We start from the raw sequence: 26,996 nt of genomic DNA, 5'->3' as shown, positions 1-26,996 counted from the left end.
GGTGATGAGGGTTATATTTATTTCAGCAGAAGCACGCTAGATGGGGACCACCATCTCCGGTCTCTACTCAGATTAACTCCATAGCAGGAAGGCCATGGATGATGCTCCTGCTCATTGAGTGGACAAGTAATCTAACCACTGCTGCTATTAACCTGGAAATGGGCAGGAGGTATGTTTCTCAATTGAGTTGCTGGCATCAGAATGGCTAAGGTGGCCGAACTTCAGTGTCTTTGATTGTGGCCAAAGGACTGTTCCTGGTCTATAAGTGGAACAAGATGAGGAGTATAAAGGTAGTGCGTTTTAACATGCTGTCCAGCCAGTAGCCAAGACCCACCCCCTCTCCCCAATCACCCTTTCCCCCAACCCATTGCTTCCAAAAGATTCTGTGCCAAGGCTTCCTTGATCTAATGGATGGTAACTTTATGCATTTAAGCTGCTTGTCAACATACAATCAACTTTAAGTGTTTCAGAGATTGCAATGCTGCATCCAAGTGACAGCATGATTACGAAATGATAGCAACATTTAAATGTGTCAAGTGAAAACAGTAAAGCTTGTTGTACCCTTTGATTTAAAGGCAAACAGTAAGTTTCAATGATCCTCTTTGTCATACCATGTCTCTCACCGTACCTGACCTGCTCATGTGTCATGAGATTATGAGCCATGATAAAAAGCCTTGGTTGAGTATTGCTGGTTCAGGACATTCTTGTTTGTTTAGAATATTCATATATTATTCTGAAACATGAATTAATTGTGACAACTATTCAGAACCAAGGCACAAACTTGCAGGATCCAGTTCATGTGATCACATACAAGTTTTAATGTTTCACATCTGTGGTCTTCTATTAAAGCTGATAAAATATTATTGACCTGAAATGTTAACTCTGTTTAAGTCTACACAGATAGTGCCGGACTTGCTGTGTGTTTCCAGCATTTTAAAATTATATTCCAGATTTTCAGCATCTGCAATGCTTTGCTTATTTTTTTATTTGTTTGTGGGAATAGGGCATTATTGGCTCAACCAGAATCTGATGCCCATAGAACAGGTTAGAGTCAACCGAAGTATTATGTATCTGAAGTCACATGTAGGCCAGATAGCATAAAGATGGCAGATGTCCTTCCCTAAATGACATTTGTAAAACAGTTTTTTTGTGTGACAATCGATATATGGCTGGGTTTGCATTTCATTCTGTTTCTTTTTATTTCGCCATCTGCCATGATTGAATTCAACCCCATATCCACAGAATATTAGATGAAAAGAAAATGTACTGCAGAAATGCAGCTGGTCTGGCAGCAGCTTTTGAGACAGAAAAACAGAATTAACATTTTGAGTCTCACACTCAGAATATTAGCCTGGGATTGTGGGTTACTGATGACACTACCTCCACCACCCCCCCACCATAATGATTTAGTATAGAATTTTGCATCTAAGGTCCAGTACATCTCCACTGACAACACGTTAAAGGTAGTAGTGAACCGATCCTAGTGTTTTTCTCTTTTTCATACATTCGCCAATACTTCAAGTGAACATCCCATCACAAACATTTGTTCTGTAACCAGCAAGCTGAAGATACAGTTTGTCCTTTCATAGGCAAACCAATCAGAATGTACAATTTATTTTTAATGAGTTTATAAATGTAACTGAGGTACATTCATAAGTTCAAAAAGCTTTTAATGCAAAAAGATAAACATTAATGAAGTCAATTTGTCCATTCAGAAAAAAAACTCACGCTATAAACATTTTTAATAGTCTCTTAAATTGTTCCCAGATTACTAGGCACACCACTAAAGCCAGTTTGTTCAGTACACATTTTATCTCTAATTTAATAACTCGTTAAAAATAATTTTGCTCAATCTATCTTTTCAGATCCCATTAACTGCATGACCAGTATATGTCTTTCATGGGGATTTGTTTATTCTTTACTGACATTATTAATGACTCTGCCCCAATGTTTGCAGTCAAGTAAGTCCTCAAGTTTCTTACCTCTGGTCCTTAGACTATTATATTTCTGAATTCTGAATTTCATTCCCTGATATGGATATTATCCATAAGATACACTATAATTTCCATGCTTCCTATGTAATCTGGATCACTTATTGTTATCGACTCAAGGCATGAGCTACCTTTACTGTACTCCTGGCAACACTGTATCATAGAGTCATAGAATTATACAACACCAGGTTATAGTCCAACAGATTTATTTGAAGCACTAGCTTTTGGACCGCTACTCCTTCAACAGGTCTACATCAGCACTCCAAAAACCTGTGCTTCCAAATAAACCTGTTGGACTATAACCTGGTGTTGTGTGATTTTTAACTTTGTCCACCCCAGTTCAACACTAGCTCCTCTAAATTATAGAGTTATATGGGCTTTTCAGCCCATCTCATTCATGCCAACCAAGTTTCCTAAACTGAACTAGTCCCATTTGTCTGCTTGGCCCATATGCCTTTAAACCCTTATCCATGTACCTGTCTAAATGTCTTTTAAATGTTGTAACTATACATCTTGTTACAACCCCCTCTGACAGCTTGTTCCATTTACGCACCACCTTCTGTGTGGAAGACGTTGCCCCTCACGTTCCTTTTAAACCCTCTCACCTCAAACCTATGTCATCTAGTTTTGGACTCCCCTACCCTGAGGAAAAAAAAACTTTGTTATTTACCTTATCTCTGCCCCTTATGATTTTATAAAACTCTATAAGGTCACCCTCTGATGCCTCAAGGAAAGAAGTTCCAGCCTATTCAGCCTCTTTTTATAACTCAGACCCTGACATCCCAATTCCTGTAATCCATGCTCTGACCAACAAAGGCAAGCCTTCTTCACCACCCTGTCTATCTGTGATACCACATTCATGGAACTATGTAGCTGCACCCCAGGTTCTCCATTCGACAACATTCGCCAGAGCCCTGCCATTAGCTATGTATGTTCTGCCCTGGTTTATCTTACCAAAATGCAACACCTCACATTTACCTGAAGTAAACACCATCTGCACTGTTCCTTGTGCACTGGCCCAGTTGATCAAAATCCCATTACACTCTTAGATCATGTAGAAATCATGTTATCACAAGTACCAAATGAGGATGCAAACCATTTGAGTATTCCCAATTTGTATTTCAACTGACTGAAATCTCTAACTAAATTAACTATGTTTCCACATGCACCTATTTAATATTTTCATCCAGCAAACCAAACTAAATCCTTCTCATTTCTAACATCTGTTTGTCTGTAATATACCTGCATTTACCTTGAATAATATTTGGCTTTTTTAACAAAGATGTCAAACAAAGAATAGGTATTGTGCCATTTTTCACCTTCTTCAACTCTCAGGCACGTCTGACACTTAACACCCATGACCTGCTTTTTTCCTGGCTACCATTGTTTCAAAACTCTCTTTATCCTCATCATTTGTTTTCATGGTCTTCAATAAATTATATTTTGACATTACTGTAAAATTTTACACAACACAATTGTATTTTTTTGAAATACTTTATTTAACTGGCAATTCCAAGAGTGAGCTCACTCCACTTTACACAGGACTGCATTGAGCACCAGAGTATGAAAATTCTCAACCATAAGAAACAGCAGTTGCAGATCTTAAATGTGTTTGTCAAATCATGTCTCCCAGTAGAGTAAAGCAAAAGAATCTCCTGTTGATTCCATGCCCTGTTCTATGTATGTAGCCATTGAAGGTGCATCCTTTACCAAAAGGATTCAAGTCACAAGCTGCAGTAACTTTGATCAAATTTTACACCTTATCTTCAAACCCAGTTAAACTCAAAAGCTGGGGCAAAAATAACTCCATAAAATAAATTAACTAATTCTGCTAACATGTTTTCTTTATTCTTTCATGGGATATGGGTGCTATTAATAAAGCCAACATTTGCTCCCCATCCCTTCAATTTGCTAAACCACTTCAGAGGGCAGTTAAAAGTCAACCAACTTGCTTTGGGTTTGGATAGGGGCAGGACAATATATAGGCTAGACCAAGTAAGGACAAGGTTTTTTTTAAAAAAATGCTCCCTTGTCACCATTACTAAGGCTAGCTTTCAATTCCAGACTTAGTTAACTGAATTGAAATTCCTCTGTATACTGTGGTGAGATTTGTATTTACAACCCCTGATCATTAGCCTGGGGTTGGTGGATTACAGTCCAGTCAAATGATCACTCTGCCACCACATAAAACTTTGGGAAAGTTGCTGTAGTGGATATGGTTAATTGAGTCATTAGCAATACTGGTAGTGAATATTTATGGTCATGAATGCAGTGCCAAACCAGGATTACTTTGGGATGAATAAGCATTGTTGCAGTGGTTACAAATGAGACCAGCATTTTATTCCAAATTTATTAATTAAATAAATGTAAGTTCCACCAGCTGTTATGAGTATTAGTCTGGGCCTCTGGATGACTAGGGTCCAGTAACCATCATCCCATATCTTGTTAGCAACAACAGGAAGGTACACAGTATTGTGGAAACAGTTCATAAACTTAAAAAGTGCACATCCATGCTCACAGTTTCACTGCATATATTATTGCCATAGCAACATATTTGCCCTGTGGTCCATTGCTAATGCTAACAAACAAGTTCTAAAAAAAAAGCTGACAACAGTAAAACTCACTTAACTATGCAGTCTGCAAGTAAGGCTATGTATGACTTTCTGTATCATGGTGTATGCTGTGTCTCATTAGCATAACACAGTTCGAATTAACTGCTTATTATTCAACGTACTGGAAATGGTGGGAATGGCAGAGGATGATCTGTTGAATGGGGAGGGCGGTAAGGTGAAAGGTATCCCCACAAATTTATTGGTAGGAAGTTCAATGATCTTAGACTCAGCAATGAAGAAGTGCTATGTTTATAAATCAAGATGATGTATAACTTGGAGAGAAACTCTGAAGCAGAAGGTGGACCATTTTCTCAGTTCTAGGAGAGAAACTATAATACCATAGGACATCGGTAAAGATGTCAATCATTCAGCCTATCATTCCAAGAGACCATGGCTGATCTGACAATTCTCCACTTTACTCCATTACTTTTGACTCCCTTACTGACTAAAAATCTCTCAGTGTTGAAAAGGGAAGGGGTCAAAGCAGATGTGCGGGAAATGGGTCAGACATGGCTGAAGGCCCTGTCAACCATGTTAATGGAAATCCTTGGTCGAGGAAAAAGGAAAGTATTTCTGAAGTGCTGCTGTAGAGGACTGCATCATCTGAGAAATTGGAAAAATTGAGTGGTGTTCTTTTAGGTCATAAGATACAAGGAAGTGGAGTAAAAGGTAGCTGGGGCTTACAACCAATACTACTTGATAACCTGCCCCCAGAAATAGAAACAGAGAAGTTGAGGGAAGAAGCAAAATGGATCAGGTGAAAATGAGAGAAGGATGAAAATCGAAAGCAAAGTTGAGGAAGTTTTTTTGAGTTCAAGTCAAGTGCAGGAAATGATACAATTACAGTCATTGATGCACTGGGAAAAGTGTCAAGGGAAGGAATCTGAATTAGGGATGGCACAAGAAAAATTCAACACATCCTACACAAATGATGGGATAGCTGGGTACAAAAGGGCACCAACAGCAACACCTTTTATTTGAAAGACGTGTGATGAAGTAAATGAAAAATTGTTCAATGAAAGAACACATTCAGCCATTAGTATTACCAATCCCATTACTGTAAATTGTTTGTCAGTTGATCTCTCCTGCCTGCCACCCTACCACTGACCTTCACTTTGTTCATCTTTCATCTGCCTCCTCCTTTTCCCCTTAAATATCTATTACATTTCTATCTGCTTCTGTCACTGCAGATGTTTCCAAGTCTGCTGAGTATTTCCTGAATTTTCTGTTTTTATTTCAGGTTCCAGTTTTCCATGTATGTCTCCTTCATCTGATTTCAGTTGAATGTGTGAAGAGTGAGAGACAAAATGAGAGCCACAAGCATGGTATCTTGAGTCATTGCTTTGAACTGTGGGGATTTTTGGTGTTATAACATCGAGCAGTGGAATGAGGTGGGGGGTGGGGTGGGGGAGTTAAGTAGATCTCCATTGGAAATTCTCTGTTTAAGTCTCAGGCAGTTGCTGAGATAGTGGCTATTATCGTTTGTATCCTTTATCTCTTTCAAATACATCGAGTGCAATCCTGCAAGATAACGTACATAATAATCTCGCCTTCTAAGATCTATTTCAAAGGTGACACGTCAGACTAAAATACAAGCACAGAGGAGTCAATAGTACGCCAGAAACTGCATCATCCTCCATATCATCATACTAACATGGCAATAATATTCTAACATTGCATTCTATCGTTTGGTTAACGTTAATCTTTAACAGAAAACCCTGTAACGTATTGCAGTTTAACAGAATGAAAGGGAAACTATTTTCAATACTTTGTCTATTCAAAACATCAGAAACAAAAGTTCTCTCCTTCTTAAAGTACCGAAAGTAAATGCAAATTAATCCACAATAATGAACCCGAGATTTTACATTTTGTCATCATTGTATAAATAATTTGGAAGTGGATACAGGAGGCATGCGTAATACGTTTGAGGATGCCACCAAAATGGATGGAAGAATGGACAGTGAAGAAGAAGGTTTTCTAAGAGGACAACAGGATCTTGATCAACTGGGTCAATGGGTCAAGGAATCGCAAATGGAGATTAATTTATTAAAAGTGAGGTGTTGGATTTGGTAAGGCAAAACAGGGCAAGACTTGCACAGTTAATGGCAGGGACCTGGGGAGTGTTGTCAAACAGAGGGATCATAGTTCCTTGAAAGTATGGCCACAAGTAGACAGGTTTGGTGAGGGCAGTCTGGCCTTCATTGGTAATTGGGTACAGGAGTTGGGACATCATGTTACAGCTGTACAAGACATTGGTAAGGCCTCATTTGGAGTATTACATACGATTCTGGTCACCTTGCTGTAGGAGGTTATTAAACTGGCAAAGGTGCAAAAAAGATTTACAAAGATGTTACTGAGACGGGAGGATTTGAGTTATAACAACAGACTAAGTAGATGAGACTTTTTCCCTGGAATGTAGGAGGTTGAGAGGTGACTTTATAGAGGTTTATCAAATCATGATAAGGTGAATAGCCAAGATGTTTTCCCAGGGTAGGGGAGGCACCAAGAAGGCACAGGTTGAAGATGAGAGCGGAAAGAATTACAAAGGAACCTGAGGTGCAACTTTTTACACAGTGGGTGATGTATGTATGGAATAAGCTGCCAGAGGAAGTGGTAGAGATGGGTACAATTACCACATTTAAATAGGCATTTGGACGGATACATAGATAGGAAAGGTTTAGAAGGATATAGGCCAAATGCAGGCAAATTGCTCTAATTCAGTTTAGGAAATCTGGTCAGCATGGACGTATTGGGCCGAAAGGTCTGTTTCCGTACTGTATGACTGCATTGTATGCCCTTGGTTTTTGCTTTTGATTTTATAGGATGCAACTCAGAGGTCCACGTCACCCCTTACCTGGTGTAATTTTCCAGTGGGGACTATTGGATAACCACAGGAGTGTGGCCCTTTTTATCTTCTCCTAAGCAAAGAGCGGGCACCCTGGACCCCCATCACAGCATCATTACCAATACTCTGCTGCAACTAGATAATTCAATATAAACTAAAGATAAATGTTGATGTCTTCATGCTCTGTATTGGCCAAGTTTCACATTCAGTAGTGTATTTAATTTGACAATTCCCCTGGTTTTGTGAGTACAGTTCTATTATCCATACAATATACATCTGCAGAAAGTGTCTTAAAGGCATAATGTTTATGCCACGTTGTGTCATTTTGTTTAAGTTGATTAACATCTAATTTAGTTAATTGCTTGGAATTTGGGCAGCTAATAAATAGGAGCATTATGTTAACCAGCTGGTCCTGAACAGATCATTTCTCTCTCTGTGTTTCTGTCTCAACAGGCATACTCTCCCCGGTAATGTGCTGGCTGCACTATGGTATGCACCTTTTTGCTGTTAAAATTACAATATAGATCAAAAGCAGTGGCAGGCATTCTCATACTCATCAAACCTTGTTCACTATTGGTTTCTGAAATACTACACTCAAGCCTTCAAAATGTTTCATCAACTGATGCCTTTCTCCATTGATAAAACAGGGACTAAGCTGTCCAAAGGAGCATGTGACAGCACAGGAGTAGACATCTACCTCATATAGAATCCCTACAGTGTGGAAGCAGGCCATTCAACCCATCGGGTCCACACTGCCCTTCCAAACAGCATCTCACCCAGATCCAGCCCCCTTACCCTATCCCTGTAATCCTGCATTTCCCATGGCTAACCCACCTAGCCTGCACATTCCAGAACACCATGGGCAATTTAACATGGCCCTTCCACTTATCTTGCATATCTTTGGACAGTGGGAGGAAACCAGACCATCCAAAGGAAATTCACACAGACAGAGGGAGAATGTGCCAACTCCACACAGCCAGTCACCCGAGATTGGAATTGCTGTGAGACAGCAGTGCTAACCATTGAGCCACTGTGCTGCCCCCACATGAAGCTGAACCCTACATGCCTATTCCAAAAGATTGTCGGACTTGTATTGAATATCTGATTTGTATTCATAAATTAAGGTAAAATAGCTCCCATTTACCACTACAAACATTGGGAATTCCTTTCAGCCAAAAGAATCAATAGTTTAAATCATCCCCATCTCCAGCATAGATTTATTTATTCCAACATCCAACTAAAAATGAAATTCATGTTCACAGAGATGCATGCAGCATACTGTAATTGGCTGATAGTTTCTCAGCTCTCTTACAAATAGCATTGAGTAGATTGCTAAAACTCCATGTTGGAACAGGCTGCTCACACTCAATGGTGACCGCTGATGTATGAGACTTTGGAAAGGCACTGGAGCATTAAGATTGTCTGAAAGACTGCTCATCAGCATAAGAAAGCTGGCAGACAGGTTGGTTAGTTAATTAGAAATTCCCTTGTCAAACTGCATATGGAGCATGTTTTATCTCCCACGGTTGTGTCTTCGAAGCAAGATTGATGCCTCTCAAGTACTTTCTCACCCAACAAACTGTGGTTTTCCTCAGTTCTGAGAAACAGTCATATCTGATTTAAAACATGAACTCTATTCCTCCCTCCACAGATGGGGGCAGACGGATGTCAGACCTGCTCAGCATTTCCAGCACTATTTTTATTCATGGTTCTCCTTAATTGGTCTTTATATTTACATATTGTAATAGGTTTAGTTTGGCTCTAGGTTGCTTCAGTTTGGGGTGGCATGATGGCTCAGTGGTGAGCACTGTTGTGTCACAGTGTCAGGAATCCAAGTTCAATTCCCACCTTGGGCAACTGTCTGTGTGGAGTTTGCACATTTTCTCTCTGTCTGTGTGGGTTTCTTCCCACAACCTAAAATGTGCAAGTTAGGTGAATTGGCTGTGCTAAATTGCCCATAGTGTTCAGGGATGTGTAGCTTAGATACATTAGTCTGGGGTAAATATAGAACAGTAGGGGCATGGGTATGGGTGGGTTACTCTTCAGAGGATCAGTGTGGACTTGTTGGACCATAGGGCCTGTTTTCACACTAGAGATTCTGTGATTCTAAAAGCCATTTTATGACGGAGATGTTCTTAGTTTAGACCATAAATACACAGAAGGGGGATTAATGGATTTCCTCTTAATGAGCTGCTAATTTTCTATTCATCTGGCTTCTACCTTTTGACCCTTGTGACTTGATTGGTTTTGCCAGAAGTTAGACTGTCACAAGCAGCAATAGCAGCATCATTTATGTGGAAGTAAAACACCTCTATAGCAATTGGTGCAAGTTGTGATCCAGGGTGGCAAAGCTTATAGGGGGAATCTTTCTTTTTTTGGCCAAGTGTGAGTTGTGTCAAATTTCCTTTCAAGGATTTCCATCATGAATCCAAGCAAGACTTCTTGCCACATCTTACCTAACTTGCCTCATGAACTATCAACTCTTCCCCTACAGCATCTCATACAATTAAGCCACAGTTCCAATGTTGTCCTACTTATGGTCAGCAACAGAGTGACAATTTCAAACAAGGGGAAGATGGTGCCACGATTCTCTGACAAGGTCCTGGAAGGGTTGTAAACAGGAAGGTGGGCCTCCTTTTCCACAAGGACTGACACTTGGAGGCACAGCATCAGACCCTGGCAGCTTGGCCTGAGATCACCAACCAGGTCGATGCAGTCTCCTTGGTCTGAAGTGGCAGTCAGCAGTGCTGTGGCCAATGACCTTCTCTGCTCTGTCAACGTATGTGCCACACTCTTCTTCCTGCCTCTCAAATTCACACTAACTCTGCTACTGCACCCAACGTCCACCAAAGCTCATGCTCTGCCATACAGGGGCCTCAGTGGTTAGCATAGCTGCCTCACAGCACCAGGGACCTGGATGCAATTCTGGCCTCAGGCTAATGACTGTGTGGAGTTTGCAGATTCTCCCCATGTCTCCGTGGGTTTTCTCTGGGCATTCCAATTTCCTCCCGCAGTTCAAAGATATGTAGGTTAGATGGATAGGTCATGCTAAATGTGGGCATAGGGTGGGGGGAGGGTTGGTGCAGACTGCATGGGCCAAACAACCTCTATCTGCACTTTGGGATTCTATAATTCTCTGATTATTGCAAGCAACATCTTCCCTCACTCGTTCTCACTTCCCTGTCAACCTCCCACACCATGCCCTCAACACTGCCTAGTCAATCACTCAGGACACCTTGCCACCTTCACCAGCTGTGCCAATTTCACCATACTGAATTCCTCCCTTTACTTCCTTGCAGGAGAAGTCAGCCCAGAGCAGGGAAAGAAAATCCAAGAAGGGTGAACAATATTAGGCTCCTCCCTAAGTAGGAGGAGATAATCCTGGCTGTCTCAGGAGAAGACTGGGACCACTACTGAGGGGATGTTGAAATATGCATGTACCACCAACCAAGTAAACTTCACTCATTATTCCACTAATCCTGCAGTCAATGTCATTCATTACTCACCACTGCTAACCACCCTTGTGTCCTGCAGTGGGATGTCCACAGCCTCAGTGCAGAATAAGTCTTTCCCCATCACAAATCAGCTCCTCAGTCGCCAAAATGAAGAATACTGAGGCCTCCTTCAGCCCCGATACCCCCAAGCCATAGGCATTTCAGGACTGGAAGAGACCAGACAGCTGCTCAGTCTGAGGCAGGAAAGGATCCTGTGGTTTAGGCAACCCGGGACTTCATGCATATGCACAGGGAGGAAAAGCAGTATACAGGGATACGAGATACAATGGCTCTCTTTGCCCAGAAGCTACAGGAATACAGCAACAAGTGCAATCATCTGAATGCCTCCATGGGCAGGTTGGAGCAACGTTGGGGTGGCATAGTGGCTCAGTGGATAGCACTGCTGCCTCAGCATCAGGGACCTGGTTCAAATCCACACAGTCATCCAAAGGTGACAATAAATTCATTTCAACTCAGTTCAATTTAATTGTTGGAGGTGATTTCCTCGAATTCCAGGAGCAGCAATTACTGTGTTGTATGCTGTTGCATTGTTTTGGAATTTTGGAAAATAAAAGTCAAAACAACAGCAGTTTTAAAAGGGAGAAGAATAGACAAAGGAAGCACATGGTGAGGTCAGTGCAGGAGAGAGAGAAAGAAAGAAACTGACGTTGCCTTTGATGTTTGAATTCGTGTATCACTGGACATCGGAGTGAGCCTGGGAAAATTAACAAACAGTGAAATTCACAACTGATCTCGGAGGAACTGTTTGAGCAAAGTTCACAGCACAGAATCAGATAAGGTCATTATTTAAGTGGACTACAGAAAGTCCGCAGTAGTGAGTTGAGTGGGCTTTTTCCTGATTATATGGTTTTGGAGATATGTCTCTTGATTAAACTTAAAATATAAGCCATAACTATTGATTTAACCTGGGGCAGTGTTTGTAAAGGAATAAGACGGTGATATTTTCTGGGTCTGCAGATTGTGAAGGAGCAAAATTGGCCTTTAGTAGAGTGATATGTGCATCTTGTCAGATGTGGAAGTTTAAAGAGAGTTTAAGGGTTATTGCGGATTATATCTGCCATTCACTCACTGAGTTCAACCCAGCGATATCCATCTGCTGATTTTTCTGCTAACTTTAGAATAAAATTGAGTAGATAATTCTTTGGTTTGAGACCTTCGCATATAGAATTCAGTGCTGAAGCACTGTGTTTGAAGGCACGTTGTGCTGAGAGATTGCTAATACCTTTAAAGAACAGTAAGTGGCACTTGTAACTGACGTCAATTCACTAGAAGCGCTAGAATCATAAAATGGAAGGTAAATGAGTTAAGGATTTACTGTATTTCAGAATAATACTGTGAAGTGAAATGAGATTCATTGGACCTATACTTCATACATTCTTAGGAAAGATTTTACAGACTATCTTGTGGAGAGACAGTATTAGCACCATCTGTTTGAGTAACAGTCTGAAACGTTTCTGCAGTTCATTGATATAAAGAATGATATTCCTTTGTTTTGCACTCTTGGGGGCAGATTTTCATCCTTTTTAATGGAAATGAGGGGATAGCAGATTTCTTGAAACAGTACGTGGGGTGGCATGGTGGCTCAATGGTTAGCACTGCTGCCTCACAGCACTAGGGTCCCAGTGCTATTCCGGCCTCAGGTGACTATCTGGGTGGAGTTTGCACGTTCTCCCAGTATCTGCGTGGGTTTCCTCCAGGTGCTCTGGTTTCCTCCCAAAGTCCAAAGACGTGCAGGTTTGAGGTGAACTGGCCATGCTAAATTGCCCATAGTGTTAGATGCTTTAAGTCAGAGGGAATTGGTTCTGGGTGGGTTACTCTTCGGAGGGAATGTGGACTTGTTGGGCCGAAGTGCCTGTTTTCACACTGTAGGGAATCTAGTCGAAAAAAAAAGCAATTTGTCTTCCACATGTCAGCACCTGCTGATAGTATCTTTATCATGGGTTGGCAGGATGAGCTGGAATGCTGAGCAGCAGGCCGGGTGCGGAGATGGAGCTGGGCCTGACATGGAGACAGAGCTGAGCCGATGCAGAGATGACCTGGTAAAAGGTCTACTTGTGTATGGTGATGTACTGGCCTTGATCTGACGATGAATTTACTCCCTGCTAACCCACATTCCCTCAGTGCCCACCTGTTCCAAGCCCTTACCTCCCTGCATCAGAATGGGAAGATCCAACTCCTAGCATCTGCATCAAGTTTTTTTTGCATTAATATTCAACTGCAAAGAAATGACTGATTTATTCCATTCTAGCAATGTACCTTACTGCATTCAGATTTATCTTTTGCATTTTGGCAATCTTACCAATGTTACAAGAAGTGTCTGTAGTAATTTCCTCAGATAGAATTTCCAAGGATCAGGTTGTGGACAGGGGTGTGGGTTTAATTCCAAGAAGAGTGCACCTTTGGAGAGTGATGAGAGGAGGCTTCTGAGGCCTCTGTGCCTCAAGTTGGGAATCTCTTGGCACTGTCCTATCTCCTTGTGAAGTGTGGGCACCTGGAGTGAGGTCAGGTTCCCATGGGCCCCATTGCCGCAATCATCATAGAATCCTCACAGCGTCGAAGCAGACTATTTGGCCCATTGAGTCCATACTACCCTCCTGTAGAATATCCCACCTAGACCCACCTCCTATGCTATCTCTGTACCTCTGCTTTTCCCATGGCTAATCCACGTAGCCTGCACAGGATAGGCAATTTAGCATGACCAACCCACCTAACCTGCACATCTTTGGAATATGGAAGGAAACCAAAGTACCCAGTGGAAACCACACAGACATGGGGAGAATGGGCAAATTCCACGCTTGGGTGACTGTATGTGTGGATTTGAACCCAGGTCCCTGATGCTGTGAGGCAGCACTGCTACCCACCGAGCCACTATGCCACCCCAACATTGCTCCAACCTGCCCAAGGAGGCATTCAGATGGTTGCACTTGTTGCTGTATTCCTGTAGCTTCTGGGCAAAGAGAGCCATTGCATCTCACAGCCCTGCATACTGCTTCTTTTCCTCCCTGTACATATACACCAAGTCCCGGGTTGCCTTAACCACAGGATCCTTTCCTGCCTCGGACTGAGCAGCTGCCTGGTCTCTTCCAGTCCTGAAATGCCTGTGGCTTGGGGCATTTCTCCCTTTGCCAGCTGTGAAGCTGTCACTGGAAGCTGCCCACCTCTCCAAAGCCACCATTCTAACCAAGATGTCAGCTTCGGGGCTGAAGGAGGCCCCAGTATTCTTCATTTTGGCGACTGAGGAGCTGATTTGTGATGGGGAAAGACTTATTCTGCACTGAGTCTGTGGACATCCCACTGCAGGACACAACGGTGGTTAGGAATGGTAAGTAATGAATGACATTGACTGCTGGATTAGAGAATAAAGAGTGAAGTTTACTTGGCTGGTGGTAGAACACAGAGGGCTGGAGGATTTGAGCTATAGAGAGAGGCTAAACAGGCTGGGGCTGTTTTTCCTGGAGCTGGAGGCTGAGGGGTGACCTTATAGAGGTTTACAAAATTATGAGGGGCATGGATAGGTTAAATAAACAAAGTCTTTTCCCTGGGGTCGGGGAGTCCAGAACTAGAGGGCATAGGTTTAAGGTGAGAGGGGAAAAGATATAAAAGAGACCTAAGGGACAACTTTTTCACACAGAGGGTGGTACGTGTATGGAATGAGCTGCCAGAGGAAGTGGTGGAGGCTGGTACAATTGCAAATTTAAGAGACATTTGGATGGGTGTATGAATAGGAAGGGTTTGGAGGGATATGGGCCAGGTTCTAGCAGGTGGGACTAGATTGGGTTGGGATATCTGGCCAGCATGGATGGGTTGGACCGAAGGGTCTGTTTCCATGCTGTACATCTCTATGACTCTATGACTGTATGAGTATGAGTGAATGCTTGAATACAAATGAAGGAGAGTGTGACAGGAAGTCATATCACTTTAGTACAATGGTTCCATGTAGCAGTAGGCATATATCACCTCAAGCTAATATCCTTTTATAATAGCAGTAAACAGATGGGTCAACCTGTTCAGAGATGCTATTACAAAACTCTGGAGCAGGTGGGACTTCAACCCAGGTCTTCTAGCTCAGAAACAGGAACATTTTTAATGTGTCACAAAAGTCCTTCTGATAGCGGTTATATAATCACTGACTGCTTCATAACACTAGATAACTTTGTGATGCTTGAGTCATTCATTAATGTACTGATGTACCTTAAAGTATTTGAAAAAAGTTTCCCATTTTCTATTCAAAGGAAAATAATTCCTGCAAAGAAAAGGTGAGTGGGAGTACAGCACTGCAGAGTAAAGCATAATCTGTGTGGATAGTTCAATGGTTGGAGCAAAAATACTTGCTCCCCTCCCATATCCTTATGATGCAGGTAAGTTGAAATTGATTCTGTTTAGTCATGTTTCATCTTATAAAAACCTTGTAGATGGTGAACTCCATCTACCAAACTGCTTTCATTTCAATATTTTAATTGACTAGAATTAAGAAAATCAAAACAGCGGAGGTGGCATACATTTGCTATTACACTAATTCCATGAGCTAGTAAGAGCAGTCAAGCAAACATCATATCTTTGATGTTTTTCTCTTTTACAAGTATTAAAAGAATAAATTTAGACAGATATCTGACTTAATGTATTTGGATATATTAGAAGCATTAAGTTATGCAAGTATGATATTTTTGCTTTTTAAATGCTTTGCAATTTGATTAACTTTTAATGCACTTTAGAAGGCATAATGATTCAAATTTACCAAGGAAACCAATCAGCATTCGAATTGCTATCCATATGCAGATTTAATTTATTATATCATTAAGTTCATCAATAAGCTAAGACTCAGCTAATTAGATAAGATTAATTGCATCAGAAAATGTAAAAGAGCTTTTGTCCCAAATGGAACAAACTTTTAATTATCAAGATTTAAGATTCACCAGAGTTTCCTTTTGACAAGGTTTTTCTCTGATAAAATATAATCAAACAACATCAACTGGAAAACAGCACAATCCAATCATCTAAAATTTATCCAACAATATTCTCATTAATTCATTCATAGTGAAGCCAGCATTTCTTATCCATCAGTAATTGCCCTTAAGGATGTGCAAGTGAGCTGTCACCTTAACAACTGACTGGATTACTAGACCAGAAGGAAGTTAAGGGTCAACCATGTTGCTGTGAATCTGGAGTCACGTATAGTCCAACTCAGATCAATGTAACAGACTTTTCCTTTCCTGAAAAGACATTTGTGTTCCAGATGTATGTTTACAACAATTCAATATTTATTTAGTCACCATTAATGGCACTAGCTTTTCATTCCAGGTTTACTTAATTAACTATATTACCAAGCTGTAGGAACAAGGAACAAGAGTAGTCCGTTCAATGCATTGAGTTTGTCCTATCATTCAACACGGTCACAGTCGATAGAATACTTCAATACCTTTTATCCACCCAGAGCCTGTAACCTGTGCTGAGATTTGAATTTATGTTTCTGGATCACTGAGCTCAGCCATTAGATTACAATTAGAATCCTATAGGGATCGGAGTGTCATCAGCTATGCTGAGATGTGTTTCAGAAAAAAAGTGATGTTGGTGAGGCCCATCTTGCTGCCACATAATCATCTCTCTACATCTTTTAGGCTGTTCACAACAGCACAGTGAGATTCTAGCTAGGCAGTGGTGAGATGCCAATGATTAGGATTAATACTTGTTAAAAAGTCTAGTTAATGTCACAACTCACCTCCCAATTTACCAAAAAAGCTTGGTGCCAGGAAAACTCAACCTGGCAGATTGAGCTTGCGACTCGCAATGATTGACCTCCATGTTGAAACCAGGGACTAACATCTCAGGCTCCATGGGCACTGGACATATGCATCCAACATGGTCCAGCCTCTAACCACCCTCATCTCCAATCCACTTACAGGACGCTTCTGCACTTTAATGCTGCACCAGCAACTATCACTGTCAAACTGAGCAAAGACATTGTAAGTTCAGGGGCACACACCCAGCTCACGGACTCGACCAGGCTGCATTTGAGGGCTAGTCCATCCCCGCTCACCCCATCCCCGCATTGCCCCCTCAGCCAGAGACACTAGGCTCAATTTATTTCTGTCATGCAGTGCTGTTTGGCACTGACACAAGCCAAGAAGGCTGTCTTAGTTCAGTAAGGGAATAGCTTCCACTTAAAAATTCCCAGCACAGTAAGGGCAGCATCCCATACCAGTCCAGGGGCTTGGACACATTCAGCCAACCACTTGGGCAGTCAGAGTCAAGATCCTCACATCATAAGGGGTGAGGAACCAAATAATGGGCAGCACACCCCCACAATTACTCCTTCTGCCCTACTGAGGGATGCTTTCCTCCTGAAATGAGACAGGGAGATAGTTATTAGGGCAGTTGAAAGTTGGTGCCACAGCTGTTACAGTTGGCACAGGTGGACAGATATCTCAAATGAGTGATTGATTAGGCTGCACAGCAGCACAAAGGGTAGGTGGTGTCAGGGGTTGGGGGTTAGTGAGTGAATAAAGTATTGCAAGAATGGTAGAGAAATGATCCTTGGTTGGAGGTGGGCACAACAGCAGAGCCAGAGTGAGAGGTAGGTATTGAAGAGAAGATGGTGGCACTTACGTTAATGGAGTGAAAAAGGACATTGACTGTTTTTCCATTAATGCTGGGCATTCCTCCAGATGGCTGACACTGCTTTAACCCAGGGAACAAACTCGGATGCAGGGTGGCATGATCAAATAGAGAAGGAAATGCCTCATTGACACCACCCCATTCAGCAGGACCTCCAGGACAATGTATGTAAAGGAGGGTACCGATTTTCTCCTATCTGCCTATTCAGGGCAAATATAGTGAGCTGTGGGGGACAGCTCCAGACTGACAGTGCTTGTTCAGGTGCATAATGGGCTTTTAAAGATGGCATCTTGCAAGTGATGCCAATGAATTTGGGGTTTAAGTGTAAGAGGCCATAATGAGTTGTGAATTGTTTTGGGACCGGCATATTTTAAGATGGGACAAACAAAGGCAGATGCCATTAGAGACAGACAGGTAATGAATGAGATGAGTTTGGTAAGGCATGTCAAGAAAACGTGGTGGGTTTGTGACGAGAAACCTTCCAAAAACTGTATACAACTTGGACTTTGATAAGATAAAAACATAGGATTCAGTCCTACATGACTGTTTTCAGTAGTCATCTAAGGTAGCCCGGAAGGACCTGAAGAGAGAGCTAAGAGCAGCAAGGAGGGGACATGAAAGGTCCTTAGTTGGTAGGATTAGGGAAAACCCTAAGGCTTTCTATAGGTATGTTAGGAATAAAAGAATGACTAGGGAAGGAATAGGTCCAATCAAGGATAGTAATGGGAAGTTGCGTGTGGAGGCTGAAGAGATTGGGGAGGCGCTGAATGAATACTTTTCGTCAGTATTCACTCAGGAACAGGACATTGTTGTCGATATGAATACTGAGGCACGAATAAGTAGAATGGATGGCTTTGAGATATGTAGAGAAGAGGTGTTGGAAATTCTGGCAAGGGTGAAAATAGATAAGTCCCCTGGGCCTGATTGCATTTATCCTAGGATTCTCTGGGAAGCAAGGGAGGAGATTGCAGAGCCATTGGCCTTGATTTTTGTGTCCTCTTTGTCTACAGGAGTAGTGCCAGAGGACTGGAGGCTAGCAAACGTGGTTCCCTTGTTCAAGAAGGGGAGTAGGGATAATCCTAGTAACTATAGGCCAGTGAGTCTCACTTCTGTTGTGGGCAAAGTCTTAGAGAGAATTATAAGGGATAGGATTTATGCACATCTGGATAAGAATGATGTGATCAAGGATAGTCAGCATGGTTTTGTGAAGGGCAGGTCGTGCCTCACAAACCTTATTGAATTCTTTGAGAAGGTGACGAAGGAGGTAGATGAGGGGAAAGCGGTAGATGTAGTATATATGGATTTTAGTAAGGCGTTTGATAAGGTCCCCCATGGTAGGCTACTGCAGAAAATACAGAGATATGGCATTGAGGGTGAGTTGGAGGTTTGGATTAGGAATTGGCTCTCTGGAAGAAGACAGAGGGTAGTAGTTGATGGCAAAGATTCATCTTGGAGTGCCGTCACTAGTGGTGTTCCGCAAGGATCTGTTTTGGGACCATTGCTGTTTGTCATTTTTATAAATGACCTGGAGGAAGGGTTAGAAGGTTGGGTGAGCAAGTTTGCGGATGATACGAAAGTCGGAGGAGTTGTAGACAGTGAGGAAGGATATGGCAGGTTACAGCGGGATATAGAGAAGCTGCAGAGCTGGGCAGAAAGGTGGCAAATGGAGTTCAATGTAGCTAAGTGTGAAGTGATTCACTTTGGTAAGAGTAATAAAAAGATGGATTACTGGGCTAATGGTAGACTACTTGGTAGTGTGGAAGAGCAGAGGGATCTTGGTGTCCATGTACACAGATCTCTGAAAGTTGCCACCCAGGTAAATAGTGCAGTGAAGAAGGCATATGGCGTACTGGCTTTTATTGGTAGAGGAATTGAGTTCCGGAGTCCTGAGGTCATGCTGCAGTTGTATAAGACTCTGGTGCGGCCGCTTCTGGAATATTGTGTGCAGTTTTGGTCGCCATACTATAGGAAGGATGTGGAGGCACTGGAACGGGTGCAGAGGAGGTTTACCAGGATGTTGCCTGGTATGGTAGGAAGATCCTATGAGGAAAGGCTGAGGCACTTGGGGTTGTTTTCTTTGGAGAAAAGAAGGTTTAGGGGTGATTTGATAGAGGTGTACAAGATGATTAGGGGGTTAGATAGGGTTGACAGTGAGAACCTTTTTCCGCGTATGGAGTCAGCTATTACAAGGGGGCATAGCTTTAAATTAAGGGGGGGTAGATATAGGACTGATGTTAGGGGTAGGTTCTTCACTCAGCGAGTCGTAAGATCATGGAATGCCCTGCCAGTAGCAGTAGTGGACTCTCCCTCTTTATGGGTATTTAAGCGGGCATTGGATAGGTATATGGAGGATAGTGGGTTAGTGTAGGTTAGGTGGGCTTTGATCGGCGCAACATCGAGGGCCGAAGGGCCTGTACTGCGCTGTATTGTTCTATGTTCTATGTTCTATGTTCTAACTACAGAAGGCACATCGGCATTAGGGCTATTGGTAACTTGGTCAAACTCTTTTTAAGTCACACAACACCAGGTTGTAGTCCAACAGGTTTAATTAGAAGCACTAGCTTTCGGAGCGCCGCTCCTTCATCAGGTGATTGTGGAGGACACAATTGTAAGGCACAGAATTTATAGCAAAAATTTACAGTGTGATGTAAATGAAATTATACATTGAAAAATACCTTGATTGTCTGTTGAGTCTTTCATCTGTTTGAATACCATGATAATTTTACTTCTTTCAATTAAACCCGTTGGACTATAACCTGGTGTTGTGTGATTTTTAACTTTGTACACCCCAGTCCAACACCGGCATCTCCAAATCATCTTTTTAAGTCAACCTCAACCAGCCACAAACAATATCAAAATAAGTTTCCATTCATTTTGGGTTGGACTGAACAATACTTTGTTCAAGTTCCAACTGCACATCCAAGACTTGAGCAGTTTATATTTAGAAGAATTCTAAAGCAGAGACTGAGTAGGCTGGGACAATTTCCCCTCAGCGTAGGAAGCTGACATTATAGAGATTGACAAAATCATGAGGGGCATAGATAAGGTGAATAGCCAAAGTTCTTTCCCAGGGTAGAGGAGTCTAAAACTAGAGGACATAGGTTTGAGGTGAAAGGGCAAAGATTTAAAAGGGACCTGAGGAGCAACATTTTCACATGAAGGGTGGGTACACATATTGAACAAGCTGCCAGAGGAAGTGATGGAGGCAAGTATAATTACAACATTTGGACAGGTACATGGCTTAGCGGCTGAGGGGGAATATGGGCCAAACATAGGAAAATGGGACTGGTTCAATTTAAGAAGCATGATTGGCATGGATGAGTTTGGCAGAAATGCCTGCTTTCATGCTGTATGACTCTAAGAAAAAAAAAAGCCAAACTTCCAACTTGTTTTTGTGGAGGCACAACCACTAGACTCTCCACTACCAGCCGTGCATGTTCAACCAGCCAAAAGAAAGGAATGGCCAGGTTTGAATCATTCCAGTTTCTCAAGGCACCATTGCTTGAACTGGCATTCACCTCAATGAAACTATCTGCCTGTTCTCCTTTCTTCTCCATCTCCCATTGGCTCCTAATTTCCTCTTATATCTCACCTTCTTCCTTGCCAAATTTAAAAATCAACACAACAGGTTTATTTGGAAGCAGTAGCTTTCGAGGCGTTGTCTCTTTATCAGGTGACCCCAGTTCAAAACCAACCCATCCAAATCATGTCCTCCTTGACATGTAGCCTCTCTATTCCATTACTAAAGCAGCTGTCTCTCATTTACTTTATACCATGAGATTTTCAATTAACAGCAGCTTATATGTGTATACCTTTCCTCAAAAGGATGTTGTACTGAACCCCATCTCCCCTTTGTTGAGCATGAGGCAATCAGGACTCATTGTAAAATGCCTCACTCTAGCTTATTCTTCCTCGTTCAATGCCACTTTTAATAACACTCACTATGAAATACAATGTTGAAAAACAGATCCTTGAGATTATGCATTCAAAAAGCTTTAAACAATTTTCAATACTTCAATTTCACTATATTCCTATTCAAGTTGCTTTGCATATTTGAAGCAACTACATCCTTTGTATTTTAGCTCACAAAACTCATCACATGAATGTTAATAAGCAATTGTGAATAGAGACTCACATCTGTGAAAAGTGATTATTTTCATAATTTTATTGTTACAAACTGATGCCCTTCATTGAACTTCTATTAGTGCTGTAAAATAATACACTCAATTCTTACACTGGAATGAAGCTTAAAAATAAAAAGCTGCACCATCTGCTGTTTTACCTAAATGTTCATGTGGAAAGGTGAAACAGCAAATTTCCATGCAACCTATTATTTATTGACAAGTTGGCCAGCCAACCTCTTATATTATGTTTCACAGACATTGCTACATAACTCAACAGCTTCAGCTGTTTGGTGTTAATTCAGTGTTACTCAATGGAAATCTGCTACTGTCTATAACCCACAAAGTGAACTGCTGCTGCTTTCCTCCCTCTTCTGCAAGCCGTTTTGTGGGATAGAAGTAAAACCACAGTTCAAACTCTTACTAGTTAATTTCATAACACTACTTCTAAACTAAAGAAAACAAGAAATGAATATAAGCCTAGATGCAAGGATTTGGTGCCTCAAACAATTTGCAGTAAAATGAAAAGCTGGATCTTGTGCTTATACGAGTTACTGCATGGCAACGATATATGTCCATGTATATTTGCATCTGATTCAAACAAACAAATGTCTCAGTGGTACAAAGTTGCACTATCGCTGCTGTACAACTGAGAGAGCACAGCAGAGATCATGTCATTATTTTCACGCAGCGAAAAAAGACATGAAGTGGCAAGTCATCCCAAGCTTATGCACATAGTCATTATCAGTAACACAGCATTCGTGCAGGCAGACTGTCAGAACACCTGCAGATTCTTTCAGCCAGGAAGTTGTAGATAACATGGAAACACTTCAATCGGGGAAAAGAAGATTTTGCAAAGTCACATTCCCTGTCCTCCATGCAATAGTGATTTATTCTTTTGTCTTCCCCATTCTCTGTGGTGACATCTGAATGGAATATTTTGTGTTAATATTTTAAATCTTTAGAATCATGAGGGATAATTACTCTGGTTGACTGTAGAACGTTCTGCCCCGATTATCAGAAAAGCACTGCTAAAATAATTATCATGCTTCTGTATCCTTTCAGAGTCATCTTACACTTCGGGGAATGAATTCCATAAAACTAAGCCAACAGGTGAACATCTTCATGTATATTAGACCGTTTCAGTTCTAATTCTGATAATTGAGAAAAGTTCACATTTGCCATGATTGTGAAAACCAGAAAGTTCATCTTCTATTATTTGAGGAGTTGCACGTCCCCATCCACCAATGTCTCAGATGCTCAGTAGCCCTGTGGAGCATGATGGGAAGTTAAGTATTAAACTGGCCGTGCCTTCTGATCCATTGCATATGGTCCTGCTGGTGCTGGTAATCAGAGGAAGCCACAGGCTCTGTAATCCCCTATAATCCAAAATTATATTTATCTTTGCAAAGGAAATAATTGTTCTATTTTCAACTAGCAAAGACTTTACCTTTCAACAATTCAAAGCTTACTTCAATCTATTTAAATGTGCACTGGTATTGTCTGGTGCAATAAGTTAAAATAATTAGCTGAAATTGTTAATTTTATGATCATATGTTTCACACATCCTTTCCCTCAACATTACGGTCCTGGTAAGTACAGCTGCTGTCGCCACATGTTAAGATGACAGAGGTTTAGAAAGGACACAATATGTACTTCAGGTGTAGAACTTCACGTCCATCACCACAAAAATGATTTTGTGACACCACTACTGACTGAGCTGGCCACATCCTGGAGGAATGGATACCAGATGGAGCCTGCAGCAGAGTGTGGGAAAAACAATAGTAAGGGTGGAAATTCACTCAACATCCAAACCAAGGAGCTGCTAACCCAATGAAATTTCCATTGCCTGCAGTGATGTTTGCCACTGGTATTGAGTCATAGAATCCCTACAGTGTGGAAACAAGCCATTCGGCCCAACAAGTCCACACCGACCCACCCAGACCCATTCCCCTACCCTATTACTTTACATTTCCCATGACTAATGCATCTAACCTACAGATTCCTGAACACTATGGGCAATTGAGCATGGCCAATTCACCTGACCTGCACAGCTTTTGATTGTGGGAGGAAACCAGCACAGACACGGGGAGAATGTGCAAACTCCATAAAGACAGTTGCCCGAGGCTGGAATTGAACCCAGGTCTCTAGTGCTGTGAGGCAACAGTACTAATCACTGAGCCACCACACCACCCTTACTGTCACTTCCAGATCCCCAGACACAAAAGCATATGACAGACAATTTCAAGGGAAGGGTGTCAGATTTCTCAATCAGGCTCTGAAAGCCAGGAAATAAGAGGCTAGCCGATCTCCACTAATCCGCCTTCCAAACCCACCACCTTCAAGCCACTGAGTGCCTGCAAATGAGAAACCTCTCCCTTATCCCCATCATTGAGGACCCTCCTAAATCTCAGTCCCACCAATATCATGCATAGTCAAACAGATTCAATTAAATTCCACTCCATGAGTCAAAAACTACTGCTGAATGCCAGGGAAAATCCACACATTTACCAAAACAAAAAAAAAACCTATACAAATAGTATTATACTTACAGCTAAATATATACATATATCACACTAACATGAAAGGAGCAGATCTTAGCAGATATGGCAAAATCAAGTGATTTAATTATCTGAAATACTCCTTGCAACAGGAGCACAATGAAGATTAATTGGCAAGAAGGTAAGAAGAACTGGTCTGTGAAATTAAAAGGATAGACAATATTATCTAGAGACTAATAAAAGAACCCTGTGTGCAAATATCAAAATGGTGCTTTCTCTGTTCTGGTTTGATCAAAGATTTCAGAAACATTCTGCTGTGAGTTTGATGTATGCCTGCTAATCTCCCTGGGAACCGATCCAGTGCACCATCAATAGCAAGAGGCCAGACTGAACACTATCTACAATATTCATAGCAGCTGGAAACAAATAGAAAGAAGACAGTGCACTTTACGGAATCTGGCAAGGTTTGAATAACCAGCAGAATTGTGGGCGAGATAGATTACCCATTCCACAATATGCAGCTCATCAAACCTGTTGTTGTATCCTCTGCTCACACATTTTAAGCTTTCTCAAAACTGTATTTGTCTTTTACTGAAACTTAAGCATTCCTATTTCTCAGCAGATAAGCTCCAAGAACGTCTATCACATCCTGACCTAAGAACTTCAGGTCAGACCCATCACAGCAATTTGGAAAATATAAACTTTGTAAAGTGCACCAAATGGACATCTTCAGTAGCAAAAGAGATAAACTGATCATGCTGACAGATACACTTAACTTTATAATGTAAATGTCAGTAACAGAGTAACTAATACTAGAGAGATAGGGAAGAATGAGCCATTGGCATGCCATAACTTCGGGCAAAAATTACTTACAAAGTACTGATTTGATTTGATTTGTTGTTGTCATATGTACCTAAGTATAGTGTAAAGTTTTGTTTTCCGAGCAATATAGTCAGATCATAACAAACAAGGAACCATTGTGAGGTTGTAAATGGCTTCAAATATCCTCTCCTGAAAGTTCTGTCCAGTGAAACAAAGGTTCTGTTCATTGATCAACTGCACATTAAGTATAAGAGCATCATTAACCGAATATGAGCAGGAGTGGGCCATATGCCCATTGAAGCCTTTCAATTGCTTTCAATACCTGTAAATATAAAGAGGGTTAATTGTATGGTTATGTCAGAGCCTGATTGCAAGAGGATTTCAGAACAGGAGTTGAGTTACAAAATCTTGATTCAATCAAATAGAACATTGGTTATATTATAATTGAGGGATAGCATGGTGGCTCAGGGGTTAGCACTACTGCCTCACAGCATCAGGGATCTGGGTTTGATTCGAGCTTTGGATGACTTGTGTGGAGTTTGCACATTCTGCTCAGTGTCTGCGTGGGTTTCCTCTGGGTGCTCCAGTTTCCTCCTATTGTCCAAAGATGTAAAGTGGCCATGCCAAATTACCCATACTGTCCGGGGGTGTGTAGGCTAGGTGGATTAGCTATGGGTGATGCTGGGGTTATATTGCTAGGGCAGGCGGAGCAGGTTTACGTGGTTCTCTTTTAGAGGTTCTGTTTCCACACTGTAGGGATTCAATAAATGCCAGGTATTGTGTACAATTTTAACTCCTTACTTTTGAAAAGATATTACTACCATAGCTGGAATGCAACGAAAAGTCCACCAGATTTGTTTCTGGGATGGCAGGATTGTCCTGTGATGAGAGATTTAGTAAACTGCATCTGTGTTGTAAGGTTTTGGAGAAAGAGAGGTGGTCTCATTGAAACCTACAAAATAGTTAAAGGGACAACAGGATGCATGCACCCAGACAAGATATTTCATCTATTTTAGAGCTTAGACCCAGGGGACAAGATTTCAAGAGCAGACAGAAGCCCCTTAGGACTGAATTGAGGAAAGTAGGATCTTTTATTTTACGGAAAGGTTGTGAATATTAGCTTTCTCTATCTCAGAGGACAGTGGAGCTTCAGTCATTGAATATTTTTGAAGTAGAGATTGTAGTCAAAGATACTGAATGGCAGGACAGGCTCATCAATCTGAATGACCTGCTCCAGCTCTTACGTTCCTATGCTCCTAATAATTAACATGGCAGATCCCTTGATTCCCTGAGAGAATGTCTATCCCAACCTCAAATATATTCAATGATTCAGCATTCACAACTCTCTTAGGTAGAGCATTTCAAAATTTCACAACCATTTCCCCAGCCAGTGGAAACAACCTTTCAGCATTTACCCTGCTAAGTCTATCCAAATCTTTGTACATTTCAATGAGATCAGCTTTCATTGTCCCAAGTTCCAGAAAATACAAGCTCAATTTACTTATCCTTGTAATAGGTGATACCTTAATCCTTGAAACCATCATTGTAAACTTTTACTCAAAAGCAAAAATACCCTTCCTTGGATATGGAGACCAGAAGTTCATGTAAAACTCCAGACATAGTCAAAGTCCCTGTGCAACTGTAATGGAAGTGTATTCTATTGTATTCCAAATCCTCGCAATAAATGCCAACATACTGTCTTCCTTGTCCAAATACATCCATATCTGTCTAAGCATCAACATTTCCAATAATAAAATGGGGGGGGGGGGGGAAAGCTTGCACTCATGATGCATAAACACTAATGGGCAAAATAACTTTTTTCTTAGTTAGAATCCCTACAAAATGGAAACAGGCCATTTGGCCCAACAAGTTCACAGTGACACTGTAAAGACCAACCCATGCAGACCCATTTCCCGTACCACTCTACATTTACCCCTAACTAATGCACTTAATCTACACATCCCTGAACACTATGGG

At 41.5% G+C, this 26,996-nt stretch overlaps 1 protein-coding gene across 2 annotated transcripts in view; it reads right to left on the bottom strand.

Annotated features, from left to right (window-relative positions):
- The window catches only part of LOC140479591 (A disintegrin and metalloproteinase with thrombospondin motifs 12-like), a 569,904-nt gene that overhangs the window by 523,114 nt on the left and 19,794 nt on the right, over positions 1-26,996 (bottom strand). The window lies entirely within an intron of this gene.

This window comes from Chiloscyllium punctatum, chromosome 1, assembly GCF_047496795.1.
Source record: "Chiloscyllium punctatum isolate Juve2018m chromosome 1, sChiPun1.3, whole genome shotgun sequence".
Taxonomy (NCBI): Eukaryota; Metazoa; Chordata; class Chondrichthyes; order Orectolobiformes; family Hemiscylliidae; genus Chiloscyllium; species Chiloscyllium punctatum.
This window is presented reverse-complemented; position numbering and strand designations above follow the sequence as displayed.